Below are 14,972 nucleotides of genomic sequence, written 5' to 3'. Positions count from 1 at the left end.
GGTATGCTTACCGGGTCTCCCCTCGACCACTGCCGGAATCTACATCTTTGTCCAGTGGCCACAATTAGTTTGAATGATTTTGTTTCTCTCGGGCGTGCAAGCTTGTTTCTTTGTGGTCAGATGATATGATATTACTTTTGGGGAAGCCATGTTGCCTTGTAACCCCGTTGTCTCTTGCACGTCCGTAGGTTGCGGAGCCGCTGCGAAGTGGTCATCCCGCTGGGCACTGATCACCTAGTACGCTGACGCAATAGCTGAGTCCGCGTCGGAGTTTCGATCGGGCTCCGAAACGGGTTAACTTAGTTAGGTGGCTTCCTGGACATTGTTGTAGTGAAGGAGAGTGCGTGTCGTGATATCCACCTGTCGTAAGTGGGTTGATCGTGCGTGTGGGCACATTTGGGCACCCCCGCAGGGTTACAATCTTATCGATAAGCCGCGTCCGCGGTTATGGACGACTTGGAGCTGTATGACTCGACCATAGACAACTTACACCTGCTTGTTTCAATCATAATAACTTGTGTAGTAAGTTAGCACAACTTCAATAATAAATGGTTAAAACTTGACAACCGTGTGAGTGCCTTTGTAAGTACCTCCTTGCGAGGGGGAACACATCGGTTGGGTTATGTTTGCGGAGTATAGAACTGTTAGCTTATGCGCTCTCTCATCTCCTCTGATTAGACGAATGTTGTAGAGTGTCTCTATAGGTTTTTAGTGCTTGTGCGCTGCCGCTTAACCCCACCATATTGTTCATGACGTTCCTCTTGCGTCCTCTATGTCCCCTGCGTGCCTCAAGTACAAAGGACGACTGGTTGACGAATGCTTATACATCTTGAAGTCTTGTTAAGTACGAACCCGTACTTATTGCTGCTTCTACGGGATATAACCGGGCAGGTATGAAGATATGTTCGATGAAGACGATGTTAGCAAGGTTACCCTTCCGGCTTGGCCTGGGCAGGGTTATGGACGCCACTGGTTATCTTCAGGACTCTTAGTCCAATTTGTATCTTGTCCATACTCGGACGTATTTGATCTTCTGTATGATTTGGATCTTTGTATTGTCTATTTGTATCTTGACTCGTTGGAGTCGTTGTTGTATATATGTATCTTGTGGGCTCTATTATAATCCTGTTGTAATGTTACCGCTCGTGTTAATTCCTCTGGCATCACGTGTGTGATTCTTCGCGCACGTCGTGTCGGAGGGCGTCCCTGGATCGATATCGTGCGGATCTCGGCGGGTTCGCTGGGATCCTCATGGTACCGGTTCCGGGGCGTCACAAGTTGGTATCAGAGCCTCAGGTTGACGGTACCCCACTAGTCCATCCTTTAGGATAACCTTGCCAACGGACGTTGTTGTGTCTAGTGTCAAAACTATTTTCTGAAATTCGTTGGATAGATCTGATTAGCTCTGATTTTTCTCCTTACCTCTATTCTTTCTTCCTTATCTTTGCGAGTTTTGAGTCTTCTCTCTTATCCGAGTTTCTCCGAGTCTTAGGTTCCTACGCGGGATGGACGATCTTTGCCTCACCTATTAGGTCCGATCTTCGAAGGATCCCGACGGAAGCGCATCATCAACAGCGGAACAACGACTTCTTGTTAGTGGTGTCGACCGTTCTACATGGAGTAAGATTTCTTGTTAGTGGTGTCGAGGAGATCGACATGTCGCCTGAAGACCCGATAGTTCCACCTCTCTCCCCCATACCTGGACGTGGAACCTCGGGGCGAGGTTCCTTGTTAGTGGTGTCGATTGTAACGGCCCCGGAAATACCCCTATTAGATTTTTGGTTGTGCTTTTACTTTGTGCATCATCATGGCATATGCATCATATCATTCACATGATTTAAACAAAATAAAATTATTTTAACTAAAAACTATTTCATTTTCCCCCTCTCATATGGTTTATATATTAAACCTCCCCTTCTCTTTTTCTCCTAACAAAACCCTAACCCTCTCTTGGGCCCTCTCTCTCTGGCCATCTCTCCCAAGTCCACCTTGCAGCCCATCCTCCCGAGCGAACCACCAGCCCACCATCAGCCCAGTACCCCTTCGATCTCATCATCTGTTCTTCGTTGTCGTCTTCCTCCCTCACAAAGAGTACGTGACCTTCTTTTCCCCTCTGCGTGGTCCTCCCCTCAACCACCATGGCCACCTGCTCCCTCCTCCCTTTTAATCCCCTCAGTAGAGATCCCGAAAACCCTAGCACATCTTTCCTCCTCCCGCCGCCACTTCCTCTCTCTTCCTCCATCTTCTTCCTCTTCACGTCAAGAAGCAGTGAAGGACCAAAACACCAACGTATGCCTCCTCCTCAACATCACCATGGCCCCGCGGTTCCAGGCCACCCCTCGACGAGCAGAAGACACCGGAAGATGCCCCTCGTCCTCCTCATCATCCCCATCCAAGGAATCGAGCCGGGGCTCCTCCAATCGACGACAGTTTCGCCGATTCCACCCTCCGACCTCCACCTTCCGACGACGAATCCGGCCGGTCTGGCCCTCCCGCGGCTTCCCTGACCCCCTCCATGAGCTTCAGGGTGAGATACTCGTCCTCCAGAACCTCTCCTCGAGTTTCTTACCGCTATATGTCAACCCGCCGACGGTGACCATCATTTTTCCCCGCAGAGCTCCGTCTCCGGCGAGCTATGGTGGTTCCCCAACGCCAAGGCGACACCTTCTGGACTCCCCTGGGTCTTCCACTTCGAGCGCACCGACTCCCGCATCCCAGCGCATGTTCCGTCGCCAGATCGAGGCTCGACTCCGTCAAGTTTGTCCGCCATGGTTGCATCTTCAAAGTCCGGTAGTGCTACTTCATGTTGCCGCGTGCCTGCTGCTGTTCATCGATCCGCACGCAGCCCAGTGGTTGGTTGTTGTGGCCTCATCCCGGAGATCATGTGTTCAATTCCTGGTTGAGGCTATTTTAATCCCCAACCCTCTTTTTACTGCTTCAGATCCGCAGATGGGCCTGTCCCAGATCTCCCCTGTGCGACCCGTTGCCCGCGCGTCCAGCAACTTCCCGCCGCCTACGCGGTTCCGGCCCAGTTCATCCGACGCATCATCAGGCCAGATCCGGCCCAGTACAGCGCAGGTCCATCCCCAGCCTGTTTCCTTTTCTTTTTGTAAAAACATGTTAAATTCAAATCTCCTAAACTATAAATCGAAATAAAATGTTTTATATATGAAAATTGATCAGAAAAATGTGCTGAACATTAATATGCCATCCATGTCTGCTGTTGCATCATGCTTCATACCATTTCGTGATAGTTTGCATTAACACCTAATGTGGAACATATGGAATATGTGGGATATAACTATATGTTGTCCCGGTTCCATTTAACTTTGATGTAGCTCACCCCTGCCATGTTTGCTATGCTAATCCACCCTTAAATTTGCCGGTAGAAATGCAACTCCAACCTAACTTGTTTGTCCGGGGTTCCGACTCCGATTAATATGGATAAGTGCATCGCATCATATCTGCCATGTCATGCATGCATACCATATCATGAGCATGCCGGTTCTTATTCCGTAGTAGTAAGACTTGCACCCGTTGTGTGTTCCAGCATTTGCTTCTTCCCGGATAGGATCACGAAGTGGTGCGGTGAGATACGACGAGTTCTCCGGATGTCCCTCGGCAAGATTTAACAGGCAAGCATTTCCCCTATACTCCTGTCCCTGCAGGAGTCGCTCACCTATTTTATTTTGCCTTCTCCCTCATGCTATCCTTAAATTGCGTTCTTGTCACGTGTCCTTTCCACTTGTTACCTCAAGCAGCCCATATTGCCACCACCACCTCCTACGGCTATTGTTTGGTTATCGAGTCTGCCCTTGCGAGTCGTAGTGCATGCTAGTGCTGTTTTATCTCGTTACCGTTATTGTTATCTTATTGGGTTATATGTTGGGAAGAATCATGGTTACTTTAGTTGTTGATAATTGTTTAGCGGAGGCATCGGTGGGTCAGCTGCTCGTTTTGTGACGGCTCACTTGTGTTTCCTAAATAACTTAGGACCCGAGTTCCTGTTATCTGTTCCGAGACTGAGCGCTCTAACCACACGTGGGTATGCTTACCGGGTCTCCCCTCGACCACTGCCGGAATCTACATCTTTGTCCAGTGGCCACAATTAGTTTGAATGATTTTGTTTCTCTCGGGCGTGCAAGCTTGTTTCTTTGTGGTCAGATGATATGATATTACTTTTGGGGAAGCCATGTTTCCTTGTAACCCTGTTGTCTCTTGCACGTCCGTAGGTTGCGGAGCCGCTGCGAAGTGGTCATCCCGCTGGGCACTGATCACCTAGTACGCTGACGCAATAGCTGAGTCCGCGTCGGAGTTTCGATCGGGCTCCGAAACGGGTTAACTTAGTTAGGTGGCTTCCTGGACATTGTTGTAGTGAAGGAGAGTGCGTGTCGTGATATCCACCTGTCGTAAGTGGGTTGATCGTGCGTGTGGGCACATTTGGGCACCCCTGCAGGGTTACAATCTTATCGATAAGCCGCGTCCGCGGTTATGGACGACTTGGAGCTGTATGACTCGACCATAGACAACTTACACCTGCTGTTTCAATCATAATAACTTGTGTAGTAAGTTAGCACAACTTCAATAATAAATGGTTAAAACTTGACAACCGTGTGAGTGCCTTTGTAAGTACCTCCTTGCGAGGGGGGAACACATCGGTTGGGTTATGTTTGCAGAGTATAGAACTGTTAGCTTATGCGCTCTCTCATCTCCTCTGATTAGACGAATGTTGTAGAGTGTCTCTATAGGTTTTTAGTGCTTGTGCGCTGCCGCTTAACCCCACCATATTGTTCATGACGTTCCTCTTGCGTCCTCTATGTCCCCTGCGTGCCTCAAGTACAAAGGACGACTGGTTGACGAATGCTTATACGTCTTGAAGTCTTGTTAAGTACGAACCGTACTTATTGCTGCTTCTACGGGATATAACCGGGCAGGTATGAAGATATGTTCGATGAAGACGACGTTAGCAAGGTTACCCTTCCGGCTTGGCCTGGGCAGGGTTATGGACGCCACTGGTTATCTTCAGGACTCTTAGTCCAATTTGTATCTTGTCCGTACTCGGACGTATTTGATCTTCTGTATGATTTGGATCTTTGTATTGTCTATTTGTATCTTGACTCGTTGGAGTCGTTGTTGTATATATGTATCTTGTGGGCTCTATTATAATCCTGTTGTAATGTTACCGCTCGTGTTAATTCCTCTGGCATCACGTGTGTGATTCTTCGCGCACGTCGTGTCGGAGGGCATCCCTGGATCGATATCGTGCGGATCTCGGCGGGTTCGCTGGGATCCTCATGGTACCGGTTCCGGGGCGTCACAACTTATGACGTTTGGAAGTATTGGTATACGTGAGAATCGAGTACATGCACGACTTCACGCGTCCACAACTAATCGGCCTCATCGTCTGTCGCGTCCACAACTAATGCCATTCTGATACAGAGAGTCAGAGGCTATAAAATAATCGACCTCATCGTCTCTCGCGAGCTCGTCCTCTCCCCTCCCATCAACTCACCGCACCTCCGAGGCATCGACTTCCTCGTTTCCAACCGCAGCAGCATGAAGACAGGTCTTGCGTACGAGGCGGAGCAATCGGCGGCCGCTCGCGCAGAGGATGCCTCTGCGGTAGTGGCCGTCGCGGCGGGTGAGGCTTCACCGGGCACCCGGGCCGCTCGTCTCCTCTGCTTGTCTGATTCTTCGACCTCGGTCGAAACGGGCGTCCTGGCCGTCGAGGAGAAGGTGGATAGCAACGCCGTTGCTCCCGCCGAAGATCCGCAAGGCGTTGCAGGCCACCACGGCGAGGTCTTCCTAGACCCGGTGCCGGACGCGGACCTCGACCCCTTCGACGATTTCGGCCCAAACGTTCGGTTCCGGGAGGATGTCGAGGGTGACGACGAGGAGGTACTCGCTCTTTTACCGAAACTGTCCCGATCCTTTTTGTGTCATATTACTGTTCGCGTGGTTTGCACGAACCTGGTTCTTGATTGATTTGATCCCCTACCTTGTTCTTGTAGACGTACTTGATTCTACGGTTCGTACGGTCAGATTCTAGTTTCATTTCGACTAATCTGCCATGTAGTTGGCTTGATTTGTCATATAATTAATTTATGTGTTCATACTTAGTGGACTTGCAATTGTTGTGGCTTATGTTCATTGCTGTTCATAGGGTTTTCTCGTGATTTAGTATGATTTCTTCTGCCATTTACTTGTTCTACACATTTAATTTTAGGGTTTCTAAGGTTTGCTTATGATAGTGCAGTATTTATTCGATCTTTCATTAAGCACCTGATTATTATGTACTTTATAATTCACAGGAATATTCTGATGACATGGACGACAACAAGGAGCGCAGGGACCAGAAGAGCCGCTACGTTCTGAAGCGGCTGAAGGGTGGTGAAATTCGTTTCCGCATGCGCGGGGAGCTATTTTGCCCATTCTGTGGCAAAATCCTCCAGAAGGACATCCGCAGCCTGATCCAGCATGCGACGGGTGTAGGCCTAAGTACATCGGGGAAGCACCGCCCTGCAACCAAGGCCAAGCACGCAGCATATGGCCTCTTCCTCCAGAATTACGTCTTGCCTGGCTTGTTCCCAGTCAACGCCCCTGCTGCTGGCCCTCATGCTCCTGGTCCTGTTTAAAGTTCATATGTGTAATCTTATTCCCTTTGGAAGTTCGGTATTAAACTCTACTAGTACAACCGTGGTGGTCTTGTGATGGTAGTACTCTTTTGATGCATTTGTGATGTAGTAGTACGAAGTACTAGTATTTTTTTGAAATGGTATAGTACTATCTAAGAAAAGTACTCCCTTCGATTCACATTCATTTTACACCAAGAAATATGGATCGGAGTGAGGGAGTAAATTAAACATGGCATCTCGTGCATGAAGCTTGACATATCGATCAGGTTGGCTAGAATGGCAATACAATGCTGCTCATTAGGCAAATGCATGCCATGTAAAGAAGTCTATACTGACATAAAAAAAGACTACATTGGGGATTAGAGTCAATTGGGGCATCTACAATACCGAAAATCTTGCTTGTAGCTGATTTTGGCTAAGAGGGTTTTACTCACATTACACGTGCCACTTTCCTTGTCTGCAAAACAAGTTCCAATAAAGGAAGAGGAAAGAAAAGGACATTGTGGGCGAGATTGAACACCTTTTTTATGTGTTAAGCTGATGCCTCGTTTAGCTGAGGATTTCGACTTAGGCCTAACAGCTCAGCACACCCACAAATAAATCTCCTTGCGCGCACCACTGTCAGCAAAAATAACAAAATTAGCACGCAAGATTAAGAACGAAGTGAATTTAATTAACTTGGTTAGCTTTTCAAGCAATATATTCAGAGAAAGAGCACACATGTTCGGCTCGAAATAATCGTAAGAGAAGAACAATAAATCTAAGGCACCCCACTTCATCGGAAGAAGGGGCGCGACAACGCATGGATTCATACCTTGAGTCGACGCTGGCTCGTAGAAGGGCGGCCGCGCCTCGAGGAGGCCGGCGACGTCTCCACCTCGGTATCACATGTGACTGCTTCTCGATGGGCGGTGCGCCACGCCATGTAGAAGATCTATCAAAAGAGGAGAGCCCGATGACGCTACTGACGCCTCAACCTTGATAGCACCGGCCTGTTGCTCCGCACTGACATGCGCCACATGCAAGATTTAGCGGATGCGCCAATTTCAGAGATATGTCATGATCGTTGTAACAAATTTCACCGTGATGATGATTTGATCCTGCACTCGGCCTTGAACACAAGTACTAGTACAGTCTCACAATTTTTTTATCATTATACTTTGCGAGATTTAGCGGATGCGCCAATTTTAGAGATATGTCATGATCGTTGTAACGAATTTCAACGTGATGATGATTTGATCCTGCACTCGGCCTTGAACATAAGTACTAGTACATTCTCACAATTTTTTTATCATTATATTTGCGAGATTTAGCGGATGCGCCAAATTCAGAGATAGATCATGATCATGGTAACACACTTTTCAATGTAATGATGATTTGATGTTGCACTCGACCTTGAACATAAGTCCTAGTACGGTCTCACAATTTTTTTATCATTATACTTTGCAAGTTTTAGCGGATGCGCCCATTTTCAGAGGTAGATCATGCTCATGGTAACAAATTTTAAACGTGATGATGATTTGATGTTGCACTCGACCTTGAACAGAAGTACTACTACTGTCTCACGATTTCTTTATCATTATACTTTGCCAGATTTAGCGGATGCGCCAAATTTAGAGATAGATCATGATCATGGTAACAAATTTTCAACGTGATGATGATTTGATGTTGCACTCGGGCTTGAACATAAGTACTAGTACGGTCACTCAAAATTTTAGCATTATACTTTGCAACGGATGCACCAATTTCAGGTGCATGTCACCAGATCTGTGTCCGATGATGATCATGGTAGTAACCGATGTTCAACTTGATGATGATTTGATTTTACAGTCGGCCTTGAACAGAGGTACTAGTACGGTCTCACAATTTTTTATCATTATACTTGGACCTTAGCGAAATTCAAAATCTCATAGCGGCAAAACTTCCCGCCCACAAAATACAAAAATTTCACACGCTTCCAAATTCCGATTCTACCCCTGTGGAGATGACAACAAAAGTCGGTTTGTGGGGGGGTCTGGCCGTCATTTTTTGGATCACCACCTCCCTAGCCCCGGATACCCTCCCAAAAAAATTCATTTCCCTCACTCTCTCATCTGAGACCCACCCACCGGAACTTCCCAAGTCCCTCTCTCTACCACCTCCACGACCACCGCACCGGAACATCCCCGCCGGACTTTCCTGGCCTACCCGAGCCCTCGCGATCCTCGTCATCCGGCTGCCTGCCGGAGCCGCTTCATCGACGCCGTCATCAACCGGACCGGATCATCCCCGCCGAACCTCGAAACCATATGCTCATCCAGCAGTCTACCGCAGTCGCTTCAGCTGCGGTATCGTCCACCCCACCGGAGCCGCTTCGCCGGATCCGTCGTCCACCGCATCGGATCTAGCTCACCGACACCGCCGTGCATGAACCGGATCTGCTTCACCCGCGCCGTGCATGATCTAAACTCTTCTACTGTCGCTTTTCTATTGCTTGCCTGCAAGTTCTTGTTTAATCTTGGGGGAACCTGTTTGTGCTAACGACGCGCCGTTACGTTTTTGCGGATGAGATGAGTAATCATGAAGTGTAATGGCCGTCTCTCCAACCCCAAGTAGCACATGTAGCGTACTTCATCACCGGATCTATCAACCCCAGGAAGATCTGCTGTGACTCCCACGAGTGCTTCTCCTAATGTAAGTCCCTTGTTTTAGCGCCATGTTCCGGGTTCGGATGCTTGTTTGTCCGAAGCTCTTTTAGTTCATTCCTAGCTATGACCGTAACACGTTGCTATTTTCTACTTCATTGCTAACTTTAAGCGATTGAACATTTTGGTTTGCATTCCCTGCTCCGTAGATGTAGCCATCATAACTTCTATCTTGCTCAGTCGTTGTTACAAAAATTATAGGAATTATAGTAACATCCTGCTATTATTTAGTTCACGGCCAATTTCAAGTAATTGCACATGTTGGTTCGCATTCCCTGCTCTATAGCTTTTGGCATCGTAACTTCTATATTTGGTTTACATTCCCTGCTCCGTAGATCTAGCCATCATAACTTTATCTTACTCAGTCGTTGTTACAAAAATTATGGCCTGCTACTATGTTGTTTGTGCCAATTTTTTACTCCATGAACATGTTGGCTTGCATTCCCTGTACTACAGGTGATGCCATTGTTTTGTATCTAGTTCATTGTAAGCTAACAAAGTAAGGACTTAGTTTGGCATGCTATCACTCTGCTATCTAGCCTCGTAGTACAAATAAACTTGTCATACTACTAGATAATAATTTTGCGTGCCATCTTGTTCTTCAAAAGCTGCATTATTGACTTGTTTCTCTGACTTGGCATGACGCTCACATATGGAAAGCTGAACATATTGGTTTGCATTCCCTCTTATACAAGTTCACAGGTGATCCCACTATATTCCGTATCTGGTCCATCCTAAGCTCCAGCATTAACTATCCTCTATGTGTTGCTCATTACAAGTTTATATCCCGAAACATCTTGATTTGCATCCCCTTCACTATAAGTTCGGGAGTATTATTTAGTTCACGGCCAAAATGAAGTAATTGCACTTGGCACATGTTGGTTCACATTCCCTCCTCTTTAGCTTTTGCCATCGTAACTTCTATTTTTGGTTTACATTCCCTGCTCTGTAGATGTAGCCATCATAACTTCATCTTGCTCGGTCGTTGTTACAAAATTTATAGCCTCGCTACTATGTTGTTCATGCCAATTTTGTACTCCCTGAACATGTTGGTTTGCATGGGACTCGACAGTAGTAAGCCTGCTGTTTCATTCTAACATGCTCTGTTATATTGGCCGTTGGTATGCGGCATGCACTCTTTGTTTGCTTATTGTGCGCATTACAATGATCTTGTTATAACGACGAAATGATGAGTTCCAAATTCTTTGGCAAACAATATTGCGGTGTCTTTGCGTTTCCATTGTTGCTTGTCTTAACTTGTAATGTCTTTGTTTCGGATATAGGTGCTGCATGGACAACTTAAAAGATTGCCGGATCGCTTCATTGTATTGCTAGGTTTAATTACCATTCAATTTCTCTCGGGTTCCGTAATATTTTTTCAAAGCCTTGCAGCTGATGTAATATTTAGTTAGTTTTTATAGTTCTTTAGCGCATTTTTTCTTTGGTGCTTGTGGTAAGTGAGGCTATCCGAATCTAAATCACGAATTCCCATCCCTTAAACGGCCCAATTAAGCGAAATCACATATGTGCCGCCCGCAAAATCCTAAAGCGCCTATTACGCCGGCATATAAACAAACAACTAAACGGGCTGGCCCACTTACTTATTGGGCCAGCCCATTTGATTTATTGTGGACCCCACACTCTAATTGGGCCGGCCCACTTGCTTTAAGGTGGACCCCACCCACTACTGGGCCGGCCCACTAACTAGTTGGGCCAGCCCAATTGCTTTTGTGGTGGACCCCACATACTAAATGGGCCGGCCCTTTAAGACGAAAGTGGGACCCACCAGTGTTTTTGGCCCGGCCCACTCTCCTGTTGGGCCGGCCCACTTGCTATATGGTGGACCCCACGTACTAAACGGGCCGGCCTTTTAAGATGAAAGTGGGACCCACTATTGTTTTTGGCCCGGCCCACTAGCGTGTTGGGCCGGCCCACTTGCTATATGGTGGACCCCACGTACTAAATGGGCCGGCCCTTTAACACGAAAGTGGGACCCACCTGTGTTTTTGGCCCGGCCCACTATCTTGTTGGGCCGGCCCACTTGCTATATGGTGGACCCCACATACTAAATGGGCCGGCCCTTTAGCGGAAAGTGGGACCCACCGTGTTTTTGGCCCGGCCCACTATCTTGTTGGGCCGGCCCACTTGCTATATGGTGGACCCCACATACTAAATGGGCCGGCCCTTTAACCGGAAAGTGGGACCCACCTGTGTTTTTGGCCCGCCCACTATCTTGTTGGCCGGCCCACTTGCTATATGGTGGACCCCACATACTAAATGGGCCGGCCCTTTAACAGGAAAGTGGGACCCACCGGTGCTTTTGGCCCGGCCCACTAGCTTGTTGGGCCGGCCCATTTGATCTAATGTGGACCCCACGTACTAAATGGGCCGGCCCGATAGCAGGAAAGTGGGACCCACATGCTAATTGGGCCGGCCCACTAACTTCTTGGGCCGGCCCATTTGCTTTAATGTGGACCCCACTTTGTAAATGGGCCGGCCCGGTACCAGTAAAGTGGGTCCCACATGTCTTGTGGGCCGGCCCTTTTGCTCGTTGACCGGTCAAACGAGTGCATTCGGCCCGGCCCACATGCTTAGTGGGCCGGCCCATTAAAGTTTTGACCAGCCAACCTTAGAGGTTAGGCCCGGCCCACGTAACTAATGGACCAGCCCGGCTATATAGTTGACCGGTCAAATTAAGTCAGCTGGCCCGGCCCGCAAACTTAATGGGCCGGCCCGCTTAAGACGTGGCGGGCCTCGTGTGGGCCTACCATCTACCACGGGGTTTCGGCCGGTTAACGCCGTTAGCCGCCGGTTAACGGCGTACGCCACGTGTCGGTTGCATGACGTCAGCAGTCAACGGGCTCCCGGAAACACTTGGGCAACGGTCCGATTTTCCGTGGCGGAAGGGCGCCCAAGCGCGACGGACCGAAAAAATCGTCGTAGGACTTTGCCCGACGCAGTTTCCACAACAGAACCCATATCGTCGGGTTAGGCCCATAGGCGACGAAAAATACCCCTTAGCGGACGATTTTGAGACGTTGTCTATCAGAACTTTTCTTGTAGTGTGGAACATAAGAAATTATAGATACGTTTGAGACGTATCAAGCATCCCCAAGCTTAGTTCCTACTCGCCCTCGAGTAGGTAAACGATAACAATGATAATTTCTGAAGTGACATGCTATCATAATCTTGGTCAATACTATTGTAAAGCATATGATGTGAATAAAGTGATTCAAAGCAATGGTAAAGACAATGATTAAACAACTGAATCATATAGCAAAGACTTTTCATGAATAGTACTTTCAAGACAAGCATCAATAAGACTTGCATAGGAGTTAACTCATAAGGCAATAAATTCTTAGTAGAGAGTTTTGAAGCAACACAAAGGAAGATTTAAGTTTCAGCAGTTGCTTTCAACTTCAACATGTATATCTCATGGATAATTGTCAACACAAAGTAATATGATAGAATGCAAATAAGCAAATATGTAGGAATCAATGCACACAGGTAACACAAGTGTTTGCTTCTAAGGTGGAAGTAAGTAGGTAAACTGACTCAAGATAAAGTAAAAGAATGGCCCTTCACAGAGGGAAGCAGGGATTAAATCATGTGCTAGAGCTTTTCAAGTTTTGAAATCATATAGAGAGCATAAAAATAAAGTTTTGAGAGGTGTTTGTTGTTGTCAACGAATGGTAATGGGTACTCTAACTACGTTATCAACCAGACTTTCAAGAGCGGCTCCCATTAAGGACGTTATTTCTACCACCTTGGTAGATCATCCCTCTTCTCTTTTGTTTACACATGCATTAATTATTTATGGATGACACTCCTCCCCACCTTTCCTTTCTCAAGCCATGGCTAACCGAATCCTCGGGTGCCTTCCAACAATCTCATACCATGAAGGAGTGTCTATTTTTTTCTCTTTTTCTTTTTGCAAAATTAAGTTGCTCACTGATTGATCAGGGCAAAGCATGTGAAGAGAATTATTAATGCAAGTTAATTAATCGGGGCTGGGAACCCCATTGCCAGCTCTTTTTGCAAAATTATTGGATAAGCGGATGAGCCACTAGTCCATTGGTGAAAGTCTGTCCGGAGTAAATGACAGGATCGAAAGATAAAACACCACATACTTCCTCATGAGCTATAAAACATTGACACAAATAAGAGGTAATAATTTTTGAATTGTTTAAAGGTAGCACATGAAGTATTTACTTGGAATGGCAGAAAAATACCATGTAGTAGGTAGGTATGGTGGACACAAATGGCATAGGTGTTGGCTCAAGGTTTTGGATGCACGAGAAGTATTTCCTCTCAGTACAAGGTTTTTGCTAGCAAGGTTGTTTGAAGCAAACACAAGTATGAACCGATACAGCAAAACTTACATAAGAACATATTGCAAGCATTATAAGACTCTACACTGTCTTCCTTGTTGTTCAAACACCTTAACTAGAAAATATCTAGACCTTAGAGAGACCAATCATGCAAACCAAATTTCAACAAGCTCTATGTAGTTCTTCATTAATAGGTGCAAAGTACATGATGCAAGAGCTTAAACATGATCTATATGAGCACAACAATTGCCAAGTATCAAATTATTCAAGACATTATACCAATTACCACATGCGGCATTTTCCGTTTCCAACCATATAACAATGAACGAAGTAGTTCAACCTTCGCAATGAACATTAAGAATAAAGCTAAGAACATATGTGTTCATACGAAACAGCGGAGCGTGACTCTCTCCCATATAAAGAACGCTAGGATCCGAGTTTATTCAAACAAAAACAAAAATAAAAGCAAACAGACGCTCCAAGTAAAGCACATAAGATGTGACTGAATAAAAATATAGTTTCACTAGAGGAACCTGATAATGTTGTCGATGAAGAAGGGGATGCCTTGGGCATCCCCAAGCTTAGATGCTTGAGTCTTCTCGAAATATGCAGGGATGAACCACGGGGGCATCCCCAAGCTTAGACTTTTCACTCTTCTTGATCATATTGTATCATCCTCCTCTCTTGACCCTTGAAAACTTCCTCCACACCAAACTCGAAACAAACTCATTAGAGGGTTAGTGCATAATCAAAAATTCACATATTCAGAGGTGACATAATCATTCTTAACACTTCTGGACATTGCACAAAGCTACTGAAAGTTAATGGAACAAAGAAATCCATCAAACATAGCAAAACAGGCAATGCGAAATAAAAGGCAGAATCTGTCAAAACAGAACAGTCCGTAAAGACGAATTTTACAGAGGCACTTAACTTGCTCAGATGAAAATGCTCAAATTGAATGAAAGTTGCGTACATATCTGAGGATCACGCACGTGAATTTTCAGATTTTTCTGAGTTACCTACAGAGAACCCTGCCCAAATTCGTGACAGCAAGAAATCTGTTTCTGCGCAGTAATCCAAATCTAGTATTGACTTTACTATCAAAGACTTTACTTGGCACAACAATGCAATAAAATAAAGATAAGGAGAGGTTGCTACAGTAGTAACAACTTCCAAGACTCAAATATAAAACAAAAGTGTTGTAGTATAATCATGGGTTGTCTCCCATAAGCGCTTTTCTTTAACGCCTTTCAGCTAGGCGCGAAAAGTGTGAATCAAGTATTATCAAGAGATGAAGCATCGACATCATAATTTGTTCT

The sequence above is a fragment of the Lolium rigidum genome, chromosome 4 (genome assembly GCF_022539505.1).
Source record: "Lolium rigidum isolate FL_2022 chromosome 4, APGP_CSIRO_Lrig_0.1, whole genome shotgun sequence".
In the NCBI taxonomy this organism is placed as follows: domain Eukaryota; kingdom Viridiplantae; phylum Streptophyta; class Magnoliopsida; order Poales; family Poaceae; genus Lolium; species Lolium rigidum.
The sequence above is the reverse complement of the archived record's forward strand: the minus strand, read 5'-3'. Positions refer to the sequence as shown.